Consider the following 10,585-nt stretch of genomic DNA (forward strand, 5'->3'; position numbering starts at 1 on the left):
AATGAAACTATCGCCTAACAAATAACAGTTGCACTGTACTACAGACTAAAATATCGCAAGGGATATCTTTCAGTTACCCACTTATAAGTGATTTCTTCCTTTGTGCATATGGAAACATCTACATTACTGGTGGCAGTTTTATGTTTAATTTTGGGAGAGCATATGATAGTATTCCAAGGAATCTGCTTTGGAAATCGTTGTGTTTGGCAAATACAGGGGACCCCTAAAATAAAACAATACAATAAATATTTAAAGATAACATTGGACGAGTTAAAATTTTGCAGAGTTTTTCAACAAACAAAGGCCTGTTACAAGTCTGCCCCATACCACCAACATTATTTACAATTTATCTAAATTTTTATGATATGGTCTCGTGAACATCACAGATTTGGTCTATAAATTGTATACATAACGTATCTGCATCATCTACTATTTGGCCGGCCGGTGTGGCCTTGCGGTTCTAGGCGCTTCAGTCTGGAACCGTGTGACCGCTACGGTCGCAGGTTGGAATCCTGCCTCGGGCATGGATCTGTGTGATGTCCTTAGGTTAGTTAGGTTTAAGTAGCTCTAAGTTCTAGGGGACTGATGATCACAGATGTTAAGTCCCATAGTGCTCAGAGCCATTTGAACCATTTCATTTACTATTTGCTGTTGATCACGTCGTAATTGCACAAGATGAAGAGGATGCATATTACTAATGTAATCATTTAGCAATAAAGTGACAACATTGGGTTCAGATGATTAATAGTGATAAAAAACAGAGTTGCTTGCCAATGAAGTAGATGAGCTTTACATCGGTGTCTATTTTAGGAAATGAGGAAAAATTAGAGTTTAATAATTACTAAAATTCTTTTGGATGTTGTAGCATGTCATTGTATAAAATGCTTTAATTACAAACTTAAACCAAAGTTTCGACCGTATTACAACGGCTTCGGCAGGGAAAGTTGGTTTTCAGTTTATAATTAAAGTATTTTATACATTGACACGGTAAAACACCTAGAACAATTTTAATCATCATGACACCGACCATAGAAGCTTGTGTAGGTATGTTAGATGTTTAAGTTAATAAAGAAATCAATATCAGTTGGAAAGTCATTCGGATGCTCAGTTCAATCTTACACAACAGGAATGTGATGAATAGAAGCTAAAGTTTCATATTCAAGTCGATATTAGGTAGTTTAGCCCAGTATGGAACAGAGACATGACTACTAATCAGAAGGATGTTATTAAACTGAAAGAATTAGGAGTGAACTTTTAGAGATCAGTTAATATTTCAAGAAAAGGTAAAGTAATTAACAGTGATGTGTTAAAGAGATTGTAAGTGAAAGAAGGAACATCTGATGTGTTGGATAGAAGGAAATTGCCGTGGTGTGCACACCTAAGAAGAATGGAAGACACGAGAATACAACCAAATGTATACTGAAATGGGAAACGGAAGGAAGAAGGAGAAAACGACGATCAATGACCACTAGGCTCCGAAATGTAAAGCTGTTTGTGAGAAGACTTGGTGTGGAAGAAGAGGATATATAAGATCGAAGTACATGGAGGAACGTCATTAAAAGAGAGTGTTTAATTGGCTATTGTGTACTAATATCTTACAATTTTTGAACTATTGTTACGTTGCGAAAGATGCTGAAGTGTTGACGAAACCTCAGTTCATAATAATATTAAGTAATATAACGGTATCAACATAGTGTATACAAAGAAGGGGATATTGGAATTTAAAGCAATAACAACTGCTCCAACCTCCCCTCTAGAAAAAAAAAAGTACAGACGAATGGGGCTATACGGGTGATTTGTGGATATATACCGGCACAGACGGACAAACCACGCTTGCTTTTCGTGTATATATATATATATATATATATATATATATATATATATATATATATATATATATTAAACCACATTATAAATTATGCATTGCTGCTAGAGTTTTATCCCATGTTGTGTTCCACTCTCATCCGCTGTGTATTATTATAAACTTGCATCACAGTATTACTGACATAGAAAAGAGCTCTTCTAAAGTAACGTTCTAATTACCCTTGTACCTAATGACAGAACACAATACAGATTCTTCCAAATTCTGACAGCTGTTTTTTTGAATGAAGTTTGTGAAAACCAGCCTCACTTACAAGACAACGTTAATGACTGGCCCTCCTCAATTATCTTCACACCTATATAGAATTTGGATGTGGAGAGGGAGTGATGGGGAAAACCCTGTAAAAGTAGATCAGGGGGTAGAGGGGGTGGGGGAGGGGAAAATCTTAGGGTTTGGGTGATAAGGAGGGGTGGAGGAAACATGTGAAAGTAGATAATGGGAAGGGAGGGGGGAGGAAGGGAATTCTGTTGGGTGGGAGAGGGGAGGGGGAAGTCTCGAGTGAGGGGTGAGGCAAACTCTATGAAAGTGAGTAAAGAAGCGAAGGGATGAGAGGACTCACAGGGGTGGGAGAGGGAGAGAGCTGGGAAAAGTTTTGTGAATGTAGGTTATGGGAGTGGGTGAGGGGAGTAGAAAATATCAGGTGGTGTAGAAAGGTAAGAGGTGGCGGAACCGCTGTGACAGTAGGTCAAGGGGTGGAAGAGAGGAGGGTAAATTTCAGGGATTGCCATTTAGAATCCTTGGTGGCCATGGGGGATGTACCAGAACTCGTGAAAGTCCCTACTGGCAGATTCGACTTCGAATCACTGGTGGCCGAATCGAGACGGAATTTGCTGCTATTATCTGTCAGTCCTGACATATCATTGTATGCCCATCTTGTAGGATAGTTTTTATAACTGAAACAAAGATTCGATTACAAACTGTACTTATCTACATGTTGGTTTTTGTTTGCCATGTAAATTGAACCAGGATGGACAGACAGGCCAAACCATTATAACCACGTGCTTAATAGCATGTTGGTCTGCCTTGGAGAGGCAATAAAGTAGCGATATTACATGTCCTTGATTCGGACAAGTTCTTGGTAGGTTTCCGAAGGTGTGTGGAACCAGATGCCCACGCGCAGATCATGTACTTCCAGCAAAACAATGGGCAGTTGGTTTGTGCACAAAGAGCAGGCGCCCCTTGGTGTCCTGAAAGTGTTGCATCTGGTTGACATCGCGTGAATTTCGAGCCGAAGATATCGACGTGCATTTAGTATCGTGCTCCTCAAATCACTGTAGCATACCTATGGTCTGGTTAGATGGACAATTATCCTGTTGGAAGAGGCCATCAAAGTGAGAAGAGATTAAATGTGAGTGGATGAGGGTGGTCTGCAACAACGTTAGCATAGTATGCAGCTGTCATTTTGCCTTCAGTTACTACCACAGCTCCGGTGGTTGGCTAGGTGAATTTCCCTATAGCATGATACTGCGTCATTGGTGCAGTACATATTTCGTGCAGACTTTCGCCTGCGCATCTCATATCATTGACGTTATGTAAGAAGAAACGTGATACTTCCATTCGTCCACGGCCCAAACTCGATGACCCCGTGGCCACTGTAGTCGCTACTGATGATTTCGTGTCTTTGGGTCGACATGGGGAAACGTACGGGTTATCTCCTGCGGAGGCCATAGTGCAACAGTGTACGCTGAACGATGTGATATGAAACACTTACAGATGCGTCAGCGTGATATTCTGTCATCAGATCATCCACAAATCGCTCCTGTCGTCATCACAGAGCACACAAACGTCCGACCTCCACGTTCTATGATGCGGTGTGTACCGCATATCAAACACCTCGTCACATTCTCGAGGTTTAACCATCCCTCAGCTAGTTTCCACTGATGCCCACGAGAGTAGTACGCGAAGAGCCTACCAGCCTTTCCGTTACCAGAATGATCGTTCCCAGACGCCGGACCGTAACAATATGCCCTGTGTGAAATTCGCTTATGGTCCATGACTGCACTGATTTACCATTGACGTCTGCTCCATTCTATACGTTCCTTACCTGTAACACCATCAGATAGATTCAGTCTCTCCCTGGCCAGTGATCGTAATGTTTTCAGCCATTATTGTAAGTCAACTATGAAGCGTTGTTTTAAGGACATGACTCGAAACGTCCCCTTAGAAAAATTATACATGACTGTGCCTAAACTGACACAATATTTTTAGCGCAACGCAATCTGACTTTCAAAAATCCCTACAAAATAATGGCCCTGGCTAACATTAACCTATACATTTCACGAATCACTTACCTCACCAAAAATCTTGGTTACTCGAACTACTGCAATACAGCGAGCGCCACTACCGCCAGCTAAATAAAAGATTCAAACTACTGAAGGCACTAACTACTGATAGGCATAGTTAGCAAATGAAAGATTTTTATAGAGAACAAACAATGTATTTACCTTAATAGTGTTCAAAAGTCATAAATATATAGCAGTTCATGACATCCAGTCTTACAAATTTCAAAACTCCGCCATTTCTCTCCCCACATCCACCACTGCTGGCGGCTCACCTCCAACTGCGCCACGCTACGCGCTGTTAACATCCAGCTGCGCAACACTACAATGGCAGACAACAATGCAAACTAGCTACAGACTGCACACAGCACAGCCAGTGATTTTCATACAGAGCGCTACGTGGCGTTACCAATATAAAAACCTAAACAGCCTACTTACAGACTAAGCGTTTGTTATGTTGGTCATTTAATAGTTCAAAAATCCAACAGCTTAGCATCTGTTGGGTAACGGCCTTGCCGCAGTGGATACACCGGTTCCCGTCAGATTACCGAAGTTAAGCGCTGTCGGGCGTGGCCGGCACTTGGATGGGTGACCATTCGGGTCGCCATGCGCTGTTGCCATTTTTCGGGGTGCACTCAGCCTCGTGATCCCAATTGAGGAGCTACTCGACCGAATAGTAGCGGCTCCGGTCAAAGAAAACCATCATAACGACCGGGAGAGCGGTGTGCTAACCACACGCCCCTCCTATCCGCATCCCTCAGCTGAGGATGACACGGCGGTCGGATGGACCACTTGTGGCCTAAAGGCTAGTGCTTTTAGCATCTCTTACCGATTGTGTTAGTTAAATAAAATACTATTATACATTTCCAAAACTTATTGTGGAAGTAAAACAATACATTTAAAACATCTGAGAACGTACTTCTGAACTGGTGCTACGCAGTTCGTCAGCGTTACGTGTCCTGCGTGACGCTAAGCCGGCGCTGGTATGTTCGGCTGTCTATCCGCAGCCCAGTTAGGACACTCAGATGTTGCGGAACGTGACGAGCCTTTAACAGCGCCACGGCTGCCTGTTGACGCGTGTTACGCTGTCCTATACTGGCCGTTTCCGTAAGAGCGTGCACAAATGTAACAGGACATAGAGAATGCTCCACTGAACTACACTCCTGGAAATTGAAATAAGGACACCGTGAATTCATTGTTCCAGGAAGGGGAAACTTTATTGACACATTCCTGGGGTCAGATACATCACATGTTCACACTGACAGAACCACAGGCACATAGCCACAGGCAACAGAGCATGCACAATGTCGGCACTAGTACAGTGTATATCCACCTTTCGCAGCAATGCAGGCTGCTATTCTCCCATGGAGACGATCGTAGAGATGCTGGATGTAGTCCTGTGGAACGGCTTGCCATGCCATTTCCACCTGGCGCCTCAGTTGGACCAGCGTTCGTGCTGGACGTGCAGACCGCGTGAGACGACGCTTCATCCAGTCCCAAACATGCTCAATGGGGGACAGATCCGGAGATCTTGCTGGCCAGGGTAGTTGACTTACACCTTCTGGAGCACGTTGGGTGGCACGGGATACATGCGGACGTGCATTGTCCTGTTGGAACAGCAAGTTCCCTTGCCGGTCTAGGAATGGTAGAACGATGTGTTCGATGACGGTTTGGATGTACCGTGCACTATTCAGTGTCCCCTCGACGATCACCAGTGGTGTACGGCCAGTGTAGGAGATCGCTCCCCACACCATGATGCCGGGTGTTGGCCCTGTGTGCCTCGGTCGTATGCAGTCCTGATTGTGGCGCTCACCTGCACGGCGCCAAACACGCATACGACCATCATTGGCACCAAGGCAGAAGCGACTCTCATCGCTGAAGACGACACGTCTCCATTCGTCCCTCCATTCACGCCTGTCGCGACACCACTGGAGGCGGGCTGCACGATGTTGGGGCGTGAGCGGAAGACGGCCTAACGGTGTGCGGGACCGTAGCCCAGCTTCATGGAGACGGTTGCGAATGGTCCTCGCCGATACCCCAGGAGCAACAGTGTCCCTAATTTGCTGGGAAGTGGCGGTGCGGTCCCCTACGGCACTGCGTAGGATCCTACGGTCTTGGCGTGCATCCGTGCGTCGCTGCGGTCCGGTCCCAGGTCGACGGGCACGTGCACCTTCCGCCGACCACTGGCGACAACATCGATGTACTGTGGAGACCTCACGCCCCACGTGTTGAGCAATTCGGCGGTACGTCCACCCGGCCTCCCGCATGCCCACTATACGCCCTCGCTCAAAGTCCGTCAACTGCACGTACGGTTCACGTCCACGCTGTCGCGGCATGCTACCAGTGTTAAAGACTGCGATGGAGCTCCGTATGCCACGGCAAACTGGCTGACACTGACGGCGGCGGTGCACAAATGCTGCGCAGCTAGCGCCATTCGACGGCCAACACCGCGGTTCCTGGTGTGTCCGCTGTGCCGTGCGTGTGATCATTGCTTGTACAGCCCTCTCGCAGTGTCCGGAGCAAGTATGGTGGGTCTGACACACCGGTGTCAATGTGTTCTTTTTTCCATTTCCAGGAGTGTATTTGAGGCAGGGAACCTGTGGTCGGTGTAGCCAACTTAAGGAGATATGGATGTAAACTTCTCTACCTATTTGCCATTACTGCTTTCCAGCTTATATACAATTAACATGCGTACACGTTTACAGGTACTCTTCTGTTTATTTACGCGTACATTCTTTTTTTCCTGCAAGGAAACAAGGAGGACAAGCCTGATTACTAGAAAGTCATGATGCAGGTGACTCTGTTGTATTGTATTTACACTGTTCCATGACAGAACGTGCTATGAATCAACGACAGACCCACTCATTTCTCAGTGCTATTCAGAGACGTACAGTACAATACGATGGAGCAGTACTTGTACATTTTATCAGAAGTCACTGACATTCACCTTGTCTATGGGAAAGTACGTTCCAATGCTCTCGCTACTGAAAGACTGTACAAGGAACGATTTCCTAACAGGCATCATCAGTCATGATGAGTGTTTATTTCTCTCGATCGACGATTGCGGGACACTGGTTCGTTGGGAAGCATGACAACCACTCGCAAACTCGATTTTGAAGAGGAGGTTCTGGAACGTGTTGCAGCGGGCTCCTCAACGAAAACTCGTCGCATTGCTCGTGAAATGCGCGCTGCACGTACTAGCGTCTGACGAGTACTCCACGAACAGCACTTACATTCCTGTCACCCACAGCGTGTCCATGCAATACTTGTGACTGACCTTGCACCAAGGATCACATTGTGTCAGTGGTTGCTCCAATAATAGATTGATCGACCAGATTCCCTCCAAATCGACCTGTTTACTGACGAGGCCTCATTTGATCATGACAGTATTTCAAACAGTAGGAACAGCCATGTGCAAGATGAGGAAAACCCTCACGCTGTAGTAGAGTCACACCATCAAGTACGTTTTACTGTGAATATCTGGACCGGCATTGTAGGCGACAATGTCATTGGGCCATATCTTCTACCTGGACGCCTGAATGGCCACTTGCACTTGAGATTCGTGCAAAGAGCTCTACCTGAGTTGTTGGTGAACGTACCCTTGGCTGTTCGTGAGAGAATGTGGATACATGACTTCAGTGTGGATGTCCGCAGCCATCTCAATGCTCTATTTCCTGGTCGCTGGATTAGAAGGGAAGATCGTATTCCAAGGCCTGCGAGGTCATCTGACCTGAAACCCCTTGATTATTTCCTATGGGGATATCTTAAGTCACTTGCGTATGAAACGCCAGTGGATACGGAGATGGAATCAGTTGCCAGAATTGTACGTGCCTGTGATGTGATTCGAAACACATCAGGGATATTTGTCAGGGAGCGTCAGAATGTTGTTCTGTTCGCCGATGTCATGATTGCATTGAGGTTGATGGCCGTCACTTCTAGCACATTTTGTAAGATACAGTATAAATGGTACGTTCATTGTGTCAATAATTTTATTTGCAGTTAAATGTAACTAATGTAAATAAAAAAACAGAGTAATACGATTTTAATCGTATTATCTCCTTAAGCTGACTTCTCTGACCCCAGATCCTCTACCTCAAATTGTTCAGTCGAGGATTCCCTATGTCCTGTTAAGTTTTTGCACGCTCTTATGGAAACACCCTCAATAAATACGCAGAATAAGTGAAGACATAGGTCAGTGAGGCGAATGCAAGAAGCCCCTCGATGATTGAAACTACTTCACGTATTCAGTAATGTTATGAGATACTAGGGCCTGAAAAGTAATGCCGCCTAGTTATTATGTGACAACTCTTAAAGCTTTCTAAATAAAACAAACTTTATTCACATTTTACATTTTTATTCTTCGTGTCTACATACACTACTGGCCATTAAAATTATTACACCACGTAGATGACGTGCTACAGACGCGAAATTTAACCGACAGGAAGAAGATGCTGTGATATGCAAATGATTAGCTTTTCAGAGCATTCACACAATGTTGGCGCCGGTGGCGACACCTACAACGTGCTGACATGAGGAAAGTTTCCAACCGATTTCTCATACACAAACAGCAGTTGACCGGCGTTGCCTAGTGAAACGTTGTTTTGATGCGTCGTTAAGGAGGAGAAATGCATACCATCACGTTTCCGACTTTGATTAAGGTCGGATTGTAGGCTATCGCGATTGCGGATTATCGTATCGCGACATTGCTGCTCGCGCTGGTCGAGATCCAATGACTGTTAGCAGAATATGGAATCGGTGGGTTCAGGAGAGTAATACGGAACGCCGTGCTGGATCCCAACGGCCTCGTATCACTAGAAGTCGAGATGACAGGCATCTTATCTGCATGGCTGTAACGGATCGTGCAGCCACGTCTCCATCCCTGAGTCAACAGGTGGGGACGTTTGCAAGACAACAACCATCTGCACGAACAGTTCGACGACGTTTGCAGCAGCATGGACTATCAGCTCGGAGACCATGGCTGCGGTTACCCTTGACGCTGCATCGCAGACAGCACCGCCTGCGATGGTGTATTCAACGACGAACCTGGGTGCACGAATGACAAAACGTCATTTTTTCGGATGAATCCAGGTTTTGTTTACAGTATCATGATGGTCGCATCCATGTTTGGCAACATCGCGGTGAACGCACACTGGAAGCGTGTATTCGTCATCGTCATACTGGCATATCACCCAGCATGATGGTATGGGGTGACATTGGTTACACGTCTCGGTCACCTCTTGTTCGCATTGACGGCACTTTGAACAGTGGACGGTACATTTCAGATTTGTTACGACCCGTGGCTCTACCCATCATTCGATCCCTAGCGAAACCCTACATTTCAGCAGGATAATGTGCGACCGCATGTTGCAGGTCATGTACGGGCCTTTCTGGATACAGAAAGCACATTCTCCAGATCTCTCACCAACTGAAAATGTCTGGTCAATGTTGGCTGAGCAACGGGCTCGTCACAATACACCAGTCACTACTCTTGATGAACAGTGGTATCGTGTTGAAGCTGCATGGGCAGCTGTACCTGTACACGCCGTCCAAGCTCTGTTTGACTCAATGCCCAGGCGTATCAAGGCCGTTATTACGGCCAGAGGTGGTTGTTCTGGGCACTGATTTCTCAGGATCTATGCACCCAAATTGGGAGAAAATGTTATCACATGTCAGTTCTAATATAATATATTTGTCCAATGAATACCCCTTTATCATCTACATTTCATCTTGGTGCAGCAATTTTAATGGCTAGTAGTATACCTGCATGCCTCTGCCACCAGACGGCTCTGAATTGTTGTCTAAAATGTCGATGTGTAACGTAACTACGTTGGTACGTTAGAAACAGAGTGCTGTGATCGAGTTTCGAATTCCAAGAGTTCGTCCACGCGTGGAGCACCGTCTCCTTCATAATGACAATCCCAGCCCACACACGAACGCTGCGGAATCTACAACAATCTGATGTCTTGGGTACATTATCATCGGTCATACTCCATACTCCATGGGTAGATCACATAACTAATGAGGAAGTATTGAATAGGATTGGGGAGAAGAGAAGTTTGTGGCACAACTTGACTAGAAGAAGGGATCGGTTGGTAGGACATGTTCTGAGGCATCAAGGGATCACCAGTTTAGTATTGGAGGGCAGCGTGGAGGGTAAAAATCGTAGAGGGAGACCAAGAGATGAATGCACTAAGCAGATTCAGAAGGATGTAGGCTGCAGTAGGTACTGGGAGATGTAGCAGCTTGCACAGGATAGAGTAGCTTGGAGAGCTGCATCAAACCAGTCTCTGAACTGAAGACCACAACAACAACATACTCCATACAACCCCGATTGGCCCCATCCGACTTTTATCTGGTTCCAAAACATAAGGAACACCTCCGAGGACTTCACTTTCATAGTCTTGAAGCGGTGCAAGCAGAGGTT

At 45.5% G+C, this 10,585-nt stretch overlaps 1 pseudogene; it reads left to right on the plus strand.

The window, feature by feature from the left end:
- The first annotated feature begins 4,663 nt into the window (after window positions 1–4,663).
- LOC126102241 (5S ribosomal RNA) lies at window positions 4,664–4,781 on the plus strand (annotated as a pseudogene).
- The last annotated feature ends 5,804 nt before the right edge of the window (window positions 4,782–10,585 follow it).

This window comes from Schistocerca cancellata, chromosome 9 (assembly GCF_023864275.1).
Source record: "Schistocerca cancellata isolate TAMUIC-IGC-003103 chromosome 9, iqSchCanc2.1, whole genome shotgun sequence".
NCBI classification, from domain to species: Eukaryota; Metazoa; Arthropoda; class Insecta; order Orthoptera; family Acrididae; genus Schistocerca; species Schistocerca cancellata.